Source organism: Branchiostoma floridae, chromosome 1, assembly GCF_000003815.2.
Source record: "Branchiostoma floridae strain S238N-H82 chromosome 1, Bfl_VNyyK, whole genome shotgun sequence".
Lineage (NCBI taxonomy): Eukaryota > Metazoa > Chordata > Leptocardii > Amphioxiformes > Branchiostomatidae > Branchiostoma > Branchiostoma floridae.
The window spans coordinates 32563405-32584904 of record NC_049979.1 but is presented as its reverse complement, the minus strand read 5'-3'; the positions used below and the strand labels follow the sequence as shown (position 1 = coordinate 32584904).

Here is a 21500-nt window from a genome sequence, read left to right as displayed (position 1 = left end):
ACTCTCCTTGTTCCCTCTCCCACGTGGAGCCAGTGGTCATGAACTCTGCTCGATTGGAGAAGTAAAAGCCTTGCTGAAGTCCATAAACCCCAGAAAGGCAAGTGGTCCGGACGATCTCCCCAGCTGGATCCTTAAAGAACACGCCGAAGATCTTGCACCCATCATAACTCACCTCTTCAATGCCTCGTATGAAGACGGTACAGTGCCCCTCATATGGAAATCAGCCAACATTGCACCTGTCCCGAAGTCCGCGGGAGCAACTGATGTTTGCGACATGCGACCCATTTCTCTACTGTCTGTGCTGGCTAAGTTGATGGAGCGATGCATCCTGAAGAGACTTCTTCCTTCCTTACGCGCCGTCATTAAAGACCAGTACGCGTACATGAGGGGCTCTTCAACTACGATCGCTCTTGTGCGTATGGTACAAACTTGGCTAACTGCGCTGGATTCTAAGAAGCCAACTCTGGTCAGAGCTTTATTTGCTGACATGTCTAAAGCCTTCGACCGAGTCGATCATGCCATACTGCTACAGCGTGTGATCGATATCCAGGCTAGTCCACGCATGGTGTCTTGGATCCACAGCTACCTCAGCGGTCGGCGTCAGAGGGTAGTAGTCAATGGCGTGGCCAGTACCTGGAAGGAGCCGACATCTGGTGTCCCACAAGGTGGTGTGCTGTCCCCGTACCTTTTCCTGCTCTTTATGAGCTCAAGGACAACAGTACATCCTGACACTATGAACGTGGGCTACGCGGACGATGTCGGAATGTCCAGAACTCTTTCACTACCCCAAGCCATCGAGGATAAAACGCTTGAGGAAGAAACATCTCATCTCGACTCGTGGGCTGACACCAACAACATGTTGCTAAACGGAAGAAAAGCCAACTGCTACAAATCTGTGTCTGCAGATCTGTTCCCAGCCCGCCAAGGTTAACCCTTGGGGGTGTGTGCGTTCCGTGGGTCGGGTCCGCAAAAGGTCTGGGCTTCATCTTGGACAAAAACCTCACCCTGCAAGAGCAAGTAACCTCAATGGTTACTAAAGCCTCTCGTAGACTGCACTTCTTGAGACTACTTGCAAAGCAAGGGACCAGTGTCGCAGACCTAGTGACTATCTACGTGTCCCTCGTGCGCCCAGTCCTTGAATATGGTCAAGTCCTTCTTGTAGGCTGTAGCAAGGAACAGGAACGTGCAATGCAGAGAGTTCAACAGCGAGCTCTACGGATTATCAGCCGAGCGGGCAGGCGCGATGTGCCCGACCTGCCCACCCTCCAGTCGCGACGCGAGGATGCAGCTGTCAAACTATTCAGACAAATGCTGGATGCTGAGCATCCCCTACATGATCTGGTCCCAGCTTCCAGATCAACTGCTACGGGACGATCACTAAGAAACAAAAACACTATCTCCATCCCCCCAGCTAGAACCAAAAGACTCCAGAACTCCTTCCTGCACAAAGCCATCAAGTTGTACAATAAGACTATAGACACTTAGCTTGTAATGATGGTGGTAATGATGGTACTCAATTGTTAGAGTTGTATACTTTTTTGCGTAATTTTATATCGTTCTTATGTATATATGCGGACGGAGCAGGCCATATGCCTGTTGTACATTCCAACGCCATTCAGGCTACCACAATGTGTATGTCTGTTATGTTGTGAATCAATAAAGGAAATGGAAACAGAGGATTTTCTCCAAACCTTGCTTTTTACATTATACAGGCACGGCTATTACAAATACAGAGGCTGTGAGAAAAAAAAAAGACGTTTCGGAAACCTTTCATTTTAAAAACACGGCTATAATAAACACACATGCTGCGAGAATAAACGGATGATTTTTCTCCACACCTTGAACCTTGTATCTTACAAAAACGGCAATTACAAAACACACAGGTTTCGAGGAAAAAAAGAGGATTTTCTCTAAACCTTACATCTTACAGACATGGCTAATACACACACACAGGTTCCGAATTTTTTTTCAAAACACGCGCTTCACATCATACAGACACGGCTTTTTTTAAGCAGACGGGTTCAAAGATGGAAAATGAGGGATTTCCTTGCAACCTTACACTTTACATCTTACAGTTATGGCTATTACAAACACACAGGTTCGGAAAAAATCGCAGGAATGTTTTAAAAATCTTACAGTCACGGCTATTACAAACCTTGTACATTAAATCATTTAGACAAGGCTAACGTAAAAACACAGTCTCCAAGAAAAAAAGGTTGTCTCCACATTTTTCATTTCTTATCTTAGAGACACGGCTAAAAGAAAAAAACAACGGTGGATTTTCTTCAAACCTTATGTTTTTCATCTGAGAAACACGGCTTTCACAAACACACAGGCTCCAAGAAAAAAAAAAGTTTTCCTCCAACTCTGTACTTTTAATCTTACAGACACGTCTTTTAGAAAAATTCCCAAACCCGCGCATTATATCATGAAGACAAGGCTTTTTTAAACACATGGGGTTGGAGGAAGAAAACAGTGGATTTTCTCCAAAATTTACACTTTATAGTTCTTACAGTCATGGCTATTAGATAAATACGGCAATTACAAATACAGAGGCTCTTAGAAAAAAGACTTTACATATTAAAAACACGGTTATCATAAGCAAACAGGCTGCGAGATTTTTCTCCAAACATTGTATTTTATATCTTACAGACACGTTAACTACAAACACACAAGTTACGGGGAAAAAAGGAGGATTTTGTCAAAACCTTACACTTTACATCTTACCGACATGGCTAATACAAACACACAGGTTCCGAGAAAAAAACAAGAAAATAAAATAAAACGGAGGATTTTGTCTAAAAACTTGCACTTTATATCTTACAGACACCAGTTTTACAAACACACAAGCTAGAAAAAAGGGAATTTCCCAAAACCTTGTACATTAAATCTGTCAGACAAGGCTATCATAAACACAGTTTCAAAGAAAAACGGTTTTCTCCACACTATTCATTTCTTATCTTAGAGACACGACCAAAAATAAAAACAATGGATTTTCTCCGAACCTCACATTTTACATCTGAGAGACACGGCTCATAATTATAAACACATAGGCTCCAAGAAAAAAAGGAGATTTTTCGACGAACACTTTCAATGGTACAGACACAGCTTTTTAGAAACGCACAGGTTCTTAAGAAAAAAACGGGAGTAGTTTTTGTCAAACCTGCGCCGTGATATTCAGACAGACACGGCTATTAGAATACAGAGGCTGTGAGAAAAAAACAGACGTTCCCAAAACTTTTCACGTAACATTGTAAAAACATGGCTGTTATAAACACACAGGCTGCGAGAAAAAAAAGGATGATTTTTCCAAACCTGGTACTTTATATCATACAGACACGGCAATTACAAACACACATGTTCCGAGAAAAAAAGGAGGATTTCACAAAACCTTAACCTTTACATCTTACATACATGGCTTATACAAACTTACAGGTTCAGAGAAAAAACGGAGGATTTTTCAAAAACTTGCACTTTAAATCATTCAGCGACGGCAATTTCAAACACACAAGTTCCGAGAAAAAAAAGGAGTATTTTCTCAAAACCTTGCATTTTACATCTTACAGTCACGGCTATTAGCTATAGAAACGCAGATTTAAAAAAAGAGGATTTTTCCCAAACCCGAGCTTTATATCACGCAGACACGGCTTTTTTAAACACACTGGTTCGGTGGAAGGAAAACGAAGGATTTTCTCAAAACCTTACACTTTACATCTTAGAGTCATGGCTATTACAAACACATAGGTTCAGAAAAGAATCGCAGGAATTCTTCCAAACCTTATACTCACAATTACAAACAGACAGGATTCGAGAAAAAAAGGGGGGATTTTCTCCAAACCTTGCACTTCATATCTTACAGAAACAACTATTTTAAACACACAGGTTCCGAGGGGAAATTGAGGATTTTCTTCGAACCTTGAACATTATATCTAACAGTCACTGCTATTACAAACTAACAGGTTCCAAGAAAATATAGGAAGGATTTTCACCAGAATTTTCACTTTACATCTCACAGTCATGGCTATTACCAACAGACAGGTACTAAGAAAAAGAAGATGATTTTCTCCAAACACTGTTCTTTTAATCTTACAGGCAAGGCTATTAGAAAGAATCATCTTCCTGGTAAAAAAACGATGATTGTCTCCAAACTTTACATTTTACATCTTACAGACACAGCTATAACAAACAAACGAGTTCCAAGGAAAAATGGAAGACTTTCTCAAAACCCTGCACTTTCCATCTTACACTGCAGATACAGCTATTACAAACATACAAGCTGCGAGAAAAAAAGGAGGACTTCTCTCCTAACCTTGTATTTTTTTCTCTCCCAACCTTGAAATAGATTGTTAATTAGTCAAACAAACAAAATTTGTGCTTTACGATTACAAACGATTGTAACTTATGCGATACGATTGTAAGCCTTTATAATGTTAGTCTAACTGCTTTACCATGTTAAGTTTTTGATATATGTGTAAATATTTTAATGCCTTAATGCGCAATTCAGCGCCTTAGGGCGCTGCGATGTATTTAGGGGTTGTTGGGACAGCAATAAACAACTCTATATAGAATTGGTATTTTACAGAAACTGCTATTTGAAAGACACAGTTTCCGAGAAAAAAAAACAGAGGATTTTTCAAAACCATACATTTTAAATCATTCCGCACGGCTATTACAAACACATAGGTGTATAGAAAAAAAAGATTTTCTTCACTTTGTATCTTACAGAAGAAACGATTACAAACACACAGTTTCCGAGGGAAAAAAAAACTTAGGATTTTCTCCAAACCTTGCACTATATTACAGACACCACATGACAACACATTAAATCTTTCAGACACGGCTATTATAAACACTCCAAGGAAAAAAGATTTTCTTCACACTTTTCATTTCTTATTCTACAGAAATGGCTATTACAAACACACAGATACTGCTATTAAAAACAGACAGGTTCATAGAAAAAAACGGTAGATTTTGTCCAAACCGGGCACATTAAATCTTACAGACAGTGCTTTTTATAACACGCGTTACAAAAGAAATGGAGGATTGCTTCAAACAATGCACTTTACATCTTACATACACGGCTATTACGAACACACAGTTTCGGAGAAAAAAAAGAGGATTTCTCCTAATCTTACATTTGACATCAGGGTTATTACAAACAAAAAAGTTTCGAAAAAAAACGACAATTTTTTTCCAAAACTTACACTTTACATATGACCGCCACGGCTATTACAAAACACACAGGTTCAGAAAAAAAAGCTGAGGATTTTTTCTAAACCTTACGCTTTACATCTTACAGACATGACTATTACAAACATACAGGCGGCGATAAAAAAAAACGAAGAATTTTCTCCAAACCTTGTACTTTAAAGACACGCTTATTACAAACATACAGCTTACGAGAAAAAAATGAATAATTTTTTTTTCCAAACCATGCATTTTACATAGTAAGATCACGGCTATTACAAACACACAGGTTCCGAGAAAAAAAAATTCCCAACCTTGCACTTTACATCTTACAGAAACAACTTTTTTTTCAAACACACAGGTTCCGAGAGGAAAACAGAGGATTTTCTTCGAAACTTGCAATTTATATCGTACGGTTACTGCAATTTCAAACTAACATGTTCCAAAAAAGGGAAGGATTTTCTCCAAACATTGCACTTGAGATCTTACCGACAGAGCTATTTAAAACACACATGTTAAAAAGAAACGAATGATTTACTCCAAACCTTACAAACACTTCGAATCCACGAAAAAAAATATATCCTTACAGACCTGACACTTTACATCTTACAGACACTGCTTTTACAAACACACAGGTTATTTGAAAAACGGAGGACTTAATCCAAGCATCACTCTTTTATTCTTACAGAGTCAACTATTTTAGGTTTCGAAACAAACCCGGCACTTTAGATCTTATAGGCAGGGCTGTTTAAAACACAAATGTTATAGAAAATTGAGGGTTTGCTCCAAACCTTACATTTTACATCTTACAACCAGGGTTGATACAAGCACAAATGTTCCGAGAAAAAAAAACGGATGATTTTCTCCAAACCTTACACTTAAAATCTTACAGATGTGGCTAATACAAACTCACAGGTTCCGAAAAAATAGGAGCATTCTCTCTAAACTTTAAATCTTATATCTAAGAGACATGGCATAACAAACACACGGGTTCTGTACGTCAAAACATATTGGAATATAGTAAATAGTCAAAACATTTAATGTGAAGTATTTGAAAACCGTTGACAAAGTTAAATGTTGGGAGAATAACGTAACGTTCGTATCTATCTTAGGTATCTAAGTGTAAGTATTACAAGTTGTTTTTGTTTTCTCATAATTTTAAAGGCTGATTTATGTTTTTTAAATTGCTCTCCAATTCAGGATGTCATCTCGCACCGTTTGAGAAGAAGTCTGGGAGTCAAAGCGAAATTCAGCCTTCATGTTGTGGAATAAGAGTTTGTTCAAAGAAAAATCGTAGCTCCTTTAGAGACGTCTTATTTCATTGCAGTGAACAGCAGCACACAGGGAATAAGGCTTTAACGACAATGAAGGTGAATATTTATATATAAGAGAAATTGCTTCCGCATATAAAAAGTTTGTTCAAAGACAATCAAACCCTGTATCGAAAGTTTTGATGTCTTGATGAAGAAAAAGGCTATTCTTGCCTAAATTTGCAAATAAAGCTTTACTTACAAGCAGTATGGGTACATTATTTTGAAAAAGTTTCTGCACCCAAATAAGGATAGAATTTTTTTCGAAAAATGGTCAATGTTTGCCGATAGCTATGACGTATGTCTTTACAAAAATATCTTGTTCTCACACAAAAGATCTATTGTTAGTAGGGGGAGGTACCAGTACAAAAAATTCAGGTCCAGAGGATCATTTCCAGGTCCGGACCTGAACCTGGACCTGATTGTCCGTGGAAACTTCAGAAATGTCAATACAATGGCAATTGGTCAATTTTGCTACAAAGGAAACTCTTCGGAGGATTATTGGTCTCCCACTGGCATTCTAGAATCCCATCTCTATGTAATAAAGGCTAACTGTCTCTGTACCTTTGACTGTAGAAACTTGGTACAATTGACTATAAACTCTACTTGCCTTCGCTCTTGTTGTCTTCTTGGTCTTCATATAGGTCTATTTTTTTCGGATTGGTCCAAGAAGAAGAAGAAATGTTTTGCAACCATGTGATGTACTGGTCCCTACACCTAACTGTTGGTATACCATACTATGTGTGTTTAGTCCTATGTTTAACCTCCCTGGTCACTTTGATTTTATACTGAAGGCAACTTTTTTGGGGGTGGGGGGGGGCAAACTTTTTTTTTTTAATTCGCTCATTTGCATCAGTTTTGGAGTTCCCAGAGGATGTCATCCATATAATCAAATCAAGATGGACTACATTAAATGACAAGCAGAGTACATGTGTCATGTTAGAAAATCATTTCATAAATTATAAAGTTGGTGCAACAAGGTATTTCAACTTAGTAAAGATTTCACCAAACTTTGCCATGCAATTCACATTTACTAAAGGCTTAACCATAGAAGAAATCTCCACTGACCCAAATGCTTGCAGCATTTAAAGAAAGCAAGAACATTGTATATACTATTATACTGAAGCTATACTAAGTTCTGCTGTACTGTAAACAAACCCCGCTAGGGGGCTTAAGACCAGTCAAACCTAAAGCTCCGAAATATGTGTATTAAACAGGTAAACCCCTGAGTATAGCGAATCCCTATCACTACAGCCCAAAACATCGAGATTTTGAGTTATCATAACAAGCCCCGATACAAAGGATTTGTGGTCCTTGAAAAAGAAGGAACATCAGATTCGCTCACAATATCAGAGATTATTTGCTTTTGATTCAGATTCTAATGGCCAAAAATCAACCTAAACTTAGGCCTCAAGCGTTCAATTAAGGGCTGAAATCGCTTTGAAATCATGGCAGGGAACTACGACAGAGGACAACTACACACGGTTTAAATGCAGATAATCCAGATTAAAGAATTGCACACTATCTTTTAGTGTTTCATTGTTGAATGAATCTTAAATGCATTATGTATCATACACCAATTCAGCCTTGTATGGCTGCAATGTTATGAACATGTATATGGACACTTGTTTGGTGCCAATAAACCATTCATTCAAGTCCGATTGTTACCAGGGCGCACATGAAAAAAGCTACTTGGCTCATAGGCCAACGTGCCACCGAGGGAATCCTCAGGGGCCTGCGGCAAAACTTTCATGTTACAATTCAAACAAGTTTCTATCTGATCAGACTACCTATGCTAGTTTGCCTAGTTAGTTTTGCCCCCTTATTGTATCCGGTACGTAGTGTGAGAAAGCAGATAATTGCGCAACATATGCAAACGTATGGTGACAAAATAGAGCAAACAAATAGAGCCAGGATGGGGTAATGTACACCTGCGAACTGTCCCAGCTTATTATCCGTCTTTTTAGTGAATCATCCATATGGAATGTTCTTGGGGATGCTAACGGGAAGCACTTAATTGTTATCGGGATTGCCCTTTCCTCTTAAATTAAATTGAGGTCTGTGTTCAGTTGGGTTCCTATTGGATCGACGCTACCCGAAAAGAAAGGGCCCAGTTGTATCTGTTTTTAAGCTTCAAGTTGATCTCAACCATGAAGCTACAATATGAAACATGTATAAATGCATAAATAAAGATATGCATAAATGAGAGACACCTTTTAATTGATTGGGGAACTCTTGAAACTCTTTGTGAGCTCAGGGGGCATCTGAAAGGATGTGCAGTTAGCACAAGTGGGGATGTGAAATTGAGGAAGAGAAGTGGGAGTTGGAACAAGATCAATAATCATGTTTGCCTTTTCATACAGAATAATGTGATTTTACTTTAAAGCTGTTCACTAAACAGTTTCATAGTAAACGACGAATTTGTTTAAACTTGTGGATTTCAAATTAGCAGCCAATGCTTTTGCCTTCTTACTAATTTGCTAATATTATTTTATATTTAATACTAATCAATGATTCTTACAAAGCCCATATCGTTCAAAGTCAGTCCATTAGTGCATTTAATAATTTAGAAGAATACAGTATCATCTGTGACATTTAAATTCACTGATGTATATATAAAAACAGAGGACTAAAAAATTCAAAGTTTAAACAAACAGATAACACTATCCGTATGATTAATCTGTTACGGACCTGTATTGATTCTGAATATAATATAAAGCCTGGTTGGGGACAGAAAAGGAATGATAGACAACCTTTGACGGTCCGCTGTCTCCATCTAAATGTAATGTGAACGGGTTAGTACGATATCCCCTGTTCTTATCTATCTATAGTGGTAAGTATCGTTCAAAATAAGTATATTAGTGTATGTGAAGATGGCAAAACCATTTGTCATTTAGTTCGCTGATGTAACGTGACCAAACAGGGAATAAAAAAAATTCAAAAATACCTAAACCTAAACATACAATACTAGGTACGGGTAGCAATAAACTGTTGTCGTCATATTAAACACCACATTCTCAATACAAGATAAACAACGTTGAGTACGAAAACAGAATAAAATCCCACCTTTGATGGTCCGTTGTTCGCATCAAACCTAATTGTAATGTGAACGGGTTAGTACGATATCCCCTATTCTTATCTATCTGTAGTGGTATATATCGTTCAAAATCGGTATATCAGTGCAAGGTGACAATACTATTTGTGCCATTCAATTCACTGATGTAACTTGACGAAGAAAAAGACAAAAGTTAACAAAACTAAGCTAACATAACCTAAACTGTCAGACAACACTATATGTGGGAATTAAATAGCACGGGCTTATACTTGATATCCTATTCTCTATATAAGATCAAACGTGGTTAAGAACGATGACCTACCTTTGATGATTCGTTGTTTCCATCAAATCTAATTGTAATGTGAACGGGTTAGTACCATACCCTCTCCCGTAAGTATCGTTATATATCATGAAGACTAGTAATATATTTACAAAGTATTAAGTTCCTCCATTTAAATTTTTATCGTATACCGAAGAAGCAGAGACTAGAAAAATAATTATGAAGAATGCATCACACTACTGCTACTTCTGCCCCTGTTATCTGACAGTAGGACCAAAACAAAGCCACGACGTGACAATTTAATGAGAAAACCCTCAAAACTTACTACAAATGGTTTATCACAATCCCCACAAAAGGGACTATTTTTTTATAAAGAAAGGGAAAATAGAGGGTAGACTCGCGCGAATTTTGGTATGGAAATAAATATACTTCCTTAAATGGGTAGCGGTTAATAAAAGATATGGTAAGAATATGGCCCTACCGAAAAGTCCTGGGGAATGGTTAAGGCTTTATGGAGGATTTACCCAAGGATAATCGTTGTTCACGGGAGGAATCCAGGTAAATTTTGCATGGATCATATGACCATTTCCCGATGATTTTAGAACATAAATATCACTGCCAAGACGGTATACTTGTTTTTTTTTGCTACCCTGTAACAAGACAATAAGAAAAAAAGCGTGAGGAACTAACCTTGAGTAAAGAGTAATCCAAACTTTTAATCAGCGTAGCAGTGTGCTACGTGGCGATGTACAGAGACGCTACTGTAATGTGACAGTTGGGTACCTTTACTTTTGGCGTGGCGCGGTAATTATAATGTGGCGTTATTCAACCGTTAAAAAACCCGCCCAGTCATTTGCTCTAAATGCGATTCAACTGAATTTTTTGTGTGAATTATATAGTCATATCTCTTCATAGTTAGAGACTTTCATGAAATGCAATTCCTCCATTACAGAACAAAGGCAGACATAATCAAGACATAATATTTTATAAAGTCTCTAAACCATTTGGCAAAGGTCACTGAGTTAGTCAGACAGTGATTGTGTGATTCATCCATGGAGACAGATCAGTGCACATTGACATTTCACCATCTCATGACGCTCCAACTTTGCAGACAATTGTGCACGCATGTTGTTATGATGTCGCGTTATCCAACCGTTAAGAACCCAGTCATCTAGTCTTAAACTTGATTAAACAGTATTTTCGTAAATCGAATAGTCAAATCGCCTCATTTCTTAAGACTGGTAGAAACGATGATGATATTTAGTGATTTTTCAACAACATGATAACAGCAGATCTTGTTATGAAACGGTAATTTATAAAGCCTCCTCACCATTTGACAAAGGTTAAGATCTGGGTCACTCGAATTGTCTGAACAGCACTGCGATCCATCCAAGGGGTGATCAATATGATATCGGCCTCATCCAGAAATAACAAGCGCAACTCAGATTTTGAGGCACAACTTTTTCAATATCCTCCAAATTACAAATCATTGGAGTCCTTACTTTCCCGGCATTCTTTTTGTCTAAATTAGAGGGTAAGTGGCAAGAAACAGAAGGATCAAGTGTGATCAGACAATTTGACCAGCAACCACTTTTTTTTCGATATCCCTTACCTAACGTTACTGGGTGTCGCCTGCAACGTAATGACCACAATAATTTGAATTCTGGTACACGTTTATATAGAACTTTACACATGTACGTGGGGTTATCAATAAGTCCTCGGCTTTACAGAGAAATAGTAAGCACAGCTCAGATTTCGAAGCATAGATGTCAAGTATAAAGTCTTATATAAATATGTGCCAAAATTAAAATTATTGTAACCATTACTTTGCAGGCGACACCCAGTAATGTTAGGTAAGGGTGAAGGAAAAAAAACGTGGACGACCTGACCTGAGGTGTGCGCTGCTCGAAGTCAGACACCCAATTATTTTTGCTTGAAATAGGAGGAGAATCATTATCAAACATTTTGACAATGTCTTTTGTTAATTTACGGCATGGGGAACTCGACCGACACATGTCTGATCAAATTTCACACCACTTTTTTCTCGCCACTTACCTTCTGATTTGCAAGAAATGAATGCCTTTAAAGTAATGACTGCAGTGATTGGAAATTTGGCGGATATTGATAAAAGGCTCCATACTATGAATTTGTGCCTCGACATTTGAGTTGTGCTTATTATTTCTGGGTGAGGCCGAGAACTTATTGATCACCCCTCGTTGCAGGCATTGAAATTTCACGATGGCGTCGGTTATCAACAGAGATCCTTACTGTTTAATGAGTGGTTAACTGAAGTAAGAGCTCGAGTTTATTAAATATATTTCTCAAGCACTAGTTCAAAACAAATAGAATATCATCGCTTTTTCTACTTGCATGTTTTGTGTGAACAAAAGGGATGACATTACACGGATACTTGTTCGCGGGCAACTAGAAGGTTGAAGCCAAGAAAAACATTGCTATACCATACATACTAATTGTGACTAATGCCATCGCTACACATAGGCCTAATGAATTGAATAGATGGTTATGAAAGGTGAAAAAATAAACCATGGCGTCTGAGTTTAACGTTATTCTCAGTGCAGACATCTCTAAAAATGCCCAATCACGAACGGTATATGGTGGCTACTTTAACGTTTGGTCCCCCGAAAACAAAGGGCCATTTTCCCTATTATTAGATAGTTAGTTTGTTTATTGTTTACTGGGACATACTTGAATCATTTGTAATGTTACATGTGGTGAGTACAACATGGTGAAAAAAACCAGAGACCCCAAAGGTTTATTGGGGTTTCCTAAACCGCTGTTAATTACGTTTGTTTATGACAAATTTTAATAATTATAATACATATATATTTTATGTAAAAGTTAAGGTCCCGTGCACGACGAAGCTCCTCAACCACGTAAAACAACCTCATTACTTGCACCTTGGGTACCTACTGGCTACAAAATACCCCGATATTATCATTACAAAGTGGCAACAAAATCCACAGAGATATACGTCAAATCTCGTCACATAAACAAGCTGTAGTAAACAAGGAAACGCAATTAAATTCGATGGGTGTAAATCAGGGGCAAAGTATAACATCAGCATTAATTATTAGAAGGGATAGAGAAAAGTGTAAAGACATATATATGTTAGAAGACGTTACAGATGAATTAGACTTGACTGAATTGAGAAATTTAAGCCAACATAAGCATGGCAACTAAATATTTATTAATCAGAAACAGGAGTAAACAGAATAAGATGAAATACTCAAATGAAATATGATGAAAAATGATATGTTATTCCAGCCCCCCGCCCTACCTATAAATATCTAATAGCTTTTGCAAAACAGAGACAAAGAGAAAATCAGGAATGAAGGTGTTTTGAAGAAATAACAAAATTCTCGGTGAAATTTTTTTCATGTTCTCGTGTATTGGCAATTACATGGACTATTCTATTTTACATTCCAGTGTTGATGACTTTACGGAATATTTTTTCATTTTTGTTCAAGCTGTAAACTTCGAAGACGTATATCAATTAGTGGTCCTTTGGATGTTATTTTCTAATTTATCTAGACAGTTCAATATTCTGCTTTAATACAATATTCAATGTTTCCTATTGCGTTTCCAAAATCGTGCAAGTTATTTGTATTGAACGGTATACAAGCAAAATATATTATATTGTAGGTTCATCTAAGAAAACTTGACGTGTATCTCTACTAATTAGGTAAACATTATTTGCATCACATACTAAGTACTGTGCTATTGGTGTATTCACTGCAAAGAATGAGCACTATTTACACATATTATAAGAGAGTAGATGCGTACTTAACTTTGTACAAATATCAACAACAATAGTACACTAACATATCTATGAGAGCCGTGAAGAAAATGCGCTCTTGATCCATTGAATAGATGTATACATGCATTATATATGAATGTATAGGACCCTGATTTGTGCTTGTTTAATGATGCTGGATGCGTTTACACACAAAATGTGACTAAGTTTTGTGGATGTTATTAATCAGATAATTATTAACAAGCAGCATTTTCGAAATAGACGCATTCATGCCGTGCTATGATTTCTTGTTAAATATTCACACAGAAAAACGCATACCAAAAATTCTGAGGAATTTATTAGTGCATCAAATGAATAAATAGATAGGCGTGTGCTCAGGAGCAGGTGTCTTGAGAGCAGACAAACAGCCAGTCGTTGTGCAGTATTTCCCATCTTGGACATAATCTCGGGACTCTGTAAAAAAGATCCAGAGTAACATGTTGACATGAATCGCACATTCACTATAGTTTAATAGTAATCATATTAACAATGTTATGTTTTAACAAGGCCCTGCATATCTGAGAGATCTGCAGATGTAGTACTTATCAGTATTATTTTGTGCAGATTAAGATAAAAAAATTGATAATTTGACGTATAAGGTTGTGCCCGACTTTGATTTTGCTCAAGTTTGCCCAAATTCGACTTCCGTAAAACGTAAAGAATTTGCTATACTGTCCATTCATGGATGTAAAGCAGAAACATGAAGAAAGCGTTAAAGAGGATCAGGTGAACCCTGGGTAAAGCACTAAGGAAGTACTCCCTAATTTAACCATCCCAGCAGCTAGAGGGCTGAATTGACCCCTATAAATACATAAAATAATTAAAAATGCCAGACTGTCTACACGCTGGAAACAAAGTCAGGAATACATTAGCATAAAATACTGGTCAAAAATTCAAATATTTTTCTCTACTGGTTTTCTAGAAAACACTATCAAACCGGCCTGCAGAATGATCCTGATAGTTGAAATAAAGTTACATGATCGATGTTCTAATAACAGCAACTTTCAAATTTTTGGAAACCAACCTTGTGTTCAAATAGAAACTTTCAACTCTGCTCTGCCGACTTTGTATCAGTGTCTTTTTGTATCTACAACACATGATTGTAACTTGAAAATCTTTCTTATAACTGAATTAGAAACATGGCTAATAATGTGGTGTCTATTTGTAAATGTACCAACTGGGGCTATGTGCACTGTACATGTAATTGTCAGATATGTCTCACAGTACCAGGGTAAGACAAGCCAGCATTTTCATTACCTTATATTAATATATTCTGGGTTAGGTAAAGCTTTATGTATAATCATTCTTCAATACCTTATGTAGTATCCTTATTTCAAAATTGAATTAAAAATAAACTTGTGTTGGTCAGCGGTCTCAGCCAGCCTTCTCCGATGTGAACTCCACCACAGTCAACAGAAGACTGAACTCTAGTACTTTACGTTAGCCGAATTCATTGGGTGGTTTTATAGTACTGGGTTGGTCTTTAAGAGTATCGTTAGCTGAACACTTATCTCAAAACAAATGCAAAGTACAGTTGTATAATATCGAGGGCAAAAAGTTTCCATCTTATGAGATCACCTTAAGGCCGCAGACGGCGAAGTGCTCACTGATTTCCTTTAGTGGAATCCCCACTGCGATCACATTACGACCAAATTTCAAATATTTAATTTTTTATGAACGAACAATGAGCAAAACTAGATAGCGAATCTATTGTGCTGAAAATAGTAAAGGACCACTTAATACCAATAGAGATACTTATTTAGCTACCGTTTACATAAGCCCTAACAGATTTACTATCCACAGCAACAGAATGTATGACATATTTGATACTCTAGAGGACGAAATATCAATAAACAGTAGACAAGGAGAGGAAATGATCGGGGGGCGGGGGACTTCAATGCCCGGGTAGGGGACCTGAAATACTACATAGCAGGCGACTACCAAACTGACAGTATTCCCGACGACTACGATTTTGATCACCCGTTCCACCGTAACAACATGGATTTAGGCAGTCCTTCTCTCTTTGGTAAAAACCTAATCGACTTATGCATCAACAGTAAAGTCAGAATGTTACTATTGAATGGCAGGATACCTAGAGACGTATTAGGGAAACCAACAAGTTATCAGCCTAACGGTTCTAGTGTGGTCGACTATGTCCTTGGAAGCGACGCAAAAAGCTGTTTCTTTCACGTCCATCCCCTAACCCACTTTCAGACCACTTGTCCCTAATTCTAAACAGCAACACTAGACAACTCAATGAACAGACTACTGATACCTTGTCTGCCCGGCCCCATTACAAATTTGCATGGAGTGCTGACTCTAAAGAAAGGTTTACGGACTTACTAAACAGTACAGAATTCTTTCGTTCTATAGACACTCAGTTTAAACAAAAGAAGTTACGAGACATCCTCTAGCTCAGTCGAGAATGCACTAAATGACTTTGTAGTACCCCTACAAGAAGCAGGCAAGCAATCACTAACATTACGTAGAATGAAACAAAGAAAACAGACCCGACACAAACCCAAACCAAAGAAATGATTCACCAGAACATGTCACATCGCCAAAACAAACTTAGACTTAGCCAAATTGTTATCAAAAAATCTCCGGGATCCCTTTATTCGGGGTAAATACTTTAAAAGGAAAAGAGAATACACCAGGCCAATCCGGAAAACAAAAAAGGATTACAAAAACAGTATTTTGAAATTCCAACAAATTAACTCATTATCCACTAACAACCCCACACAAAAACTCTAGTCATTTCTACCGGGCACTTTCCCCAACAATGGCGTGAAAGCCACATTGTACCTGTACATAAATGTGGTCAAAAGATAACCCGAAAAATTACAGGGGAATTTCTGTAAGAAGCTGCCTTGCCAAACTATTCACAACAATAACAAATACTCGTCTCACCAAATATATACATGATCACAGTCTTATTTCCCCCAACCAGACTGGCTTCAGAAAGAATTTCGGAACCAACGTCAACATATTTGTTATTGACACACTGATATCTAAATATAACAGTACCAACAGACGCCTCTACGCCTGCTTTATAGACTTTAGAAAAGCTTTTGACTGCGTCTGGAGAGAAGGTATACGTTACAAACTACTCAATTTAGGCATAGGCAGCAAGTTCTAGAAATTGATTTGATCCATGTACTCTAATCCGATGGCATGTGTTAAAACTCCTACGGGCCTTACACAACTGTTTACAACAGACAGATGTGTAAGGCAAGGATGCAACCTCAGTCCTACTCATTTCAGCTTATGTACAGATGATTTAGTTAAAGATTTGGATAACCCCGACTGCGACCCACCCTCTCTAACCCACCTCCTCGTTTCCTGTCTAATCTACGCAGATGGTGAAGTACTACTTTCAGAGTCTGAAACCGGCTTATAATGTGGCCTTGACAGGCTTCATTCCTTCTGCGAGAAATAAAATCTGCAGGTAAATCTAAAGAAAACTAAAACCGCGATCTTTAACACATCAGGGCGACTCCACAAGAGCATCATTTTTTTTCAATTAGCACAGATAACATCGAAATTGCAAACTCCTACCCTCAGTATCTAGGCCTGACATTGTCCTCGTCAGGTACTACTTATTCCCTACCTAAAAAGAATCTGTCTCTAAAGGCCCGTAAAGCTGCATTCGGCCTTTAAACCTCTCGCTATTTCAACGCTGCCCCCCACGACTATACTTAAGCTATTCAATACGTGTATTAAGCCCATCATGTTATATGATAATAGATTTTGGGAATACACTGTGGACAATATGGCTGCCCAGTGGAAAATATCCAAACCCGCTTTTGTAAAAAAAAATATCCTTGGCGTGCACAGGAATTCCTGTAAATCTGCATTTAGAGCAGAACTCGGTGTCTACCCTGCAAACATAGATATAGCAATCCGCATAGTTAAGTACTGGCTACAAATTTAACAGTTAAATTACTCTACACAACTTTTACAAATAGACGCACTCTGTAAACAACCTTAAGAAAACTTGGCTCCACCATGTTAAACAAATACTTGATGATAATGGTTATTCCTATCTATGGAACTATGATAACTCTAGAATAGACAACAAGAATATTTGTACATTGTTAAGGAAAGACTGTCAGACGTGAATGCGCAAATTTTTTTCCACCAATTGTCTAAAGATAACGGCAAGCTAAGAATTTACAAACATATTAAAACCGAATATGCCATGGAAACCTATCTATACCAGAACGACGCTGACAAGAGGGCCAATGTATGTAAGATAAGAATCTGTGCTCACCCACTAGAGATAGAAAAGGATACTTATAAAAAAGATTGTGTAAGTACTGTGCGACGGATGGAGTGGAAGATGAAATACATTTTATATGTAACTCCCCCATTATGAGGATGAAGGAAACAATATTTTTGACACAATCAAAACAATATTTCCAACTTTTCACCAGTCGATAAAGTTAAAATCACAGAACCCACTAATCATTATAGACGTGGGACTTTTCATCAGCCACTGCCTCCAAAGCAGAAGTCAAACCTCCGAGTAAACAAGCATCCCTATAGGTAGCTGTATAGAACGGACACTTGTTGTTTATTACTGTTTGTACCCTTGCAATTAGCCTACAAGCATGGAGTTGCAAATACATCAATTACTATTATTATGAAATCGATAATGTAAACAAATCGCATCTGGGTCACGGCACATTCGCTTATTTGTTTCTTAGTTAATATGACTATACGTACGGCTGCGATTTTTCCCGAATTGGTCATATTGTAGCGTCTCATACAGACTTTCAGAGCGAGTGGTCCGTCGCACGTTTGGAGAGATGTTTACCCATGTGCCCACAAAAACAGTAGTGTGTCAATCTGACCCCCAAAACAACGTATTCGTATCGTTTTGCATGTCTGTCGTAATTTTTAATGCTCGTTACTTTGCATAAATTCCCTACCAGCAGATCATAAATTTGATACATCTAAACAACATAGATCGTGTTAGTAAGAAAAAACAGAACCACACTCTAGATCATGGTAATCTTAAATGTATTGGGTCATTTGACAATTTAAACAGCTTCATGTCTTAATATACAATGACAATTTTTCGATAAAGATAAGACAGAGTGTTTTTTTTACATACCACACGCGAGGTATAAAGAAGACACGTACATTAAGTATACAAAATAAATCTAAATACGCAGAGTAGCTTCACGTCTTGACACGTAAAAGTATGGATAGAAGTACTAAATAGACGAAGTGGAACTAATTGTTTAAGACATCTGTGGCTCTGCATATCTGAAGTAATGTCTAACGTTATATACCTGTCACCGTAGTTACCAAATGCATTCAAGAGGGATATTTCAGCATGTACATTTGTTATGCAGATTTGTAAAATAAGACTATTGTTGTATCGATGTATTTTTTTCAATAGTGGAAGTAACGTTCTCAACGTTTTAACAGTTAACAAGACCAAAGTAATAGTAAAATAGGTCAATTTCGATTGCGGGGACTATAAACGCGAAAATGTATTCAATAAGAAGGGTCGACAATAACTTTTTGTGCTACTCTAACTCTGGGCTAAGAATTTAAACATTATCAATGTAGGGCATTTTGGGTCTGTCTCGCATATAGAAATTTAGTATAAGCGTACATATTTTGCAATTTCACAGCCTTATAATTTTGTTGCTTAGACATTAAGTTATCCAATGGATTCTTGGGGAAATACGGGCGCATAAAACATGTTCGTGTCTTAAGACGTAAAATATTCTTCAGTGTGGATATACAGACACACCGAGTACGGCCATACAGACAGGAATAATTCACTTGCATGTCAATCGTACATTTAAAAGGTTAGTGGTTCCACATTAAAAGAAACATAGTAAACTGTTGACATGTCTGTAGCACTGATTGGCTTTGGCTACCCTTTTTGTTTAACAATGGTAGCATTAGGATGCATGAAGCCCGGCTTCCTTTTTCGAGTACATATCAGCACTAGATTTTTACATACAACATGTGAAAGTTTGCTGCCAGCATGTTTACTCGGTCCGTGCATCATTCGTTAACTAGAACACAGCACCGATTACATGTGAACTTTTCCCATTCTTAATCAAAGGCCAGCCTAGAAAACATCGTTTCTGCAGGACACCATGGAGCTAGTCAAAAGCACTACTAAAATCATACCTGAAAAGTAAAATGTAGCACGTATAAGAACCAAACTTGAAAGTACAATCCTATGGGACAGCATTTGAATTTTGACATGTCGGAATTCCATATGTGTGCCTCCAACTAAACAAAAATTATCGAGGTCAATAATTTGTACAATTCGTCAGCTCCTAGTACATTCGATGACTGCAATCTGACTGGTTTCGCAGAATTTATTAAAATTATTAAAGATGCATGGCGACTTTCATTTGATATTCCTGCACATAAATTACACATTCCCTTTTTATAAACTTTCGTTCAACATGTCTGGTGACTGTTAACGTTTATCCTGCCCACCCAAAAGGATAGAGCTATGTCAACCTGCAGTGACCTTGAACCTTTGAAAATTATGGATTCCCAATTCTCTGATTTGGATCTGTAATTGTATAGAATTGGGAAGAGTGCATTAGTTTGCCGTTTAGACGTCGACAATTTACACTCTTATAAAATCAAAAGGAAGATGAGATCTAAAAACGGTAACATTACAAAATTGTTTTCCTTGTCCGTGTTCTCTCGCTTTAAAAAAAAGGATACCTTTTCTACGTTTCTTAATGTGTTTTTTTATCATTGCGAAGGACGCAAGGCAGACTCTAGTTCTCCTTTCTTTGAACACGAATGTTAAATACTGGTACTTTTGTCGTTGTTGTTGCATATGATAAGAAAGATAATGTTTTAGTGTCTGTAAATCTTCAAGTGTTTCCAATTGTAAATTCAAATTCATGACATGAATAAATAAACCAAACGGTACGATACAATACAATACAGACACAAAATAACCGTATGCGTTTATAGGTTATTACCAAAAATGTAACATAAAATGTATCAAATATGACGGAAACAAGCAACATCCATTACAAAGGTGTAGTGCCAGTGGTGTGTCCAAAACAATAGATGATATGTCTGTCTCGCGACATGAGCACTGTTTACCCATGTGATAATGGAGCAGCTGCGTACGCTAGGTTTGCACAGATTTCACGTAAAAGACATGCAAAATACAAGAATTCTGACGCCTCTTATGCGATGTCCTTACGCGTTTCGAATTCAAGTCATTTTTGTTCACAAAATTAATTAAATGTCATATATTATTTGTAAACTGACAGTAGAAATGTTTGTCTATATAATGCGCTAGGTTTCATTTTGATTTGAAATATGCTGTGAAACGTGGAGTAATATTTGCACTTAAAATGATTCCAAGTCATCATAAAACTTGCAGTTTGGTTTAAATGCCATAGGAATAAAATGCGAAGCTAAAAATGTAGACGTATTGTAATGGTTATACGTAGTTGTAAACTCAAGCGATAGGATTACTCGAAAGTAGTACCGACGCATTGAGTCATGCAAAAAAAACGCGCGACGCAGACAGTCTACAAAAATGAAATTCACACACACAAAAAAACACAGAACACCGAATATAAAGAAGGCAAAAAATGTTGACCTTCTGAACGGAGTGACAACCTCGTGAGTCAGATCAGCGCAGATATACACGCAGGTCTGTGTGCTAGACAAACTTGCTAAACGACTAAGGTCCTGCTGAAGAGGCATTCTCCTTTTAATTGATATGATTAAAATACTGTGCAGAACGATATCACATTAAGATGCTGTTTGTCGATATTCTAGCTGTGCTAACTTCCATGTATCAAACGCTAACGCAATGAGACAGTCCCTGGAGCATCA

General features: G+C 37.5%; 2 protein-coding genes across 2 annotated transcripts in view; one reads left to right on the top strand and one right to left on the bottom strand.

Moving 5' to 3' along the window:
- Positions 1-10641, bottom strand: part of LOC118410912 (homeobox-containing protein 1-like) — a 56544-nt gene extending 45903 nt beyond the window's left edge. The window contains exon 1 of the mRNA XM_035812815.1: positions 10523-10641. The gene's annotated coding sequence lies outside the window, so the exon portion shown is untranslated. The remainder of the gene's footprint in view (positions 1-10522) is intronic.
- The window catches only part of LOC118410961 (homeobox-containing protein 1-like), a 1064572-nt gene that overhangs the window by 782925 nt on the left and 260147 nt on the right, over positions 1-21500 (top strand). The window lies entirely within an intron of this gene.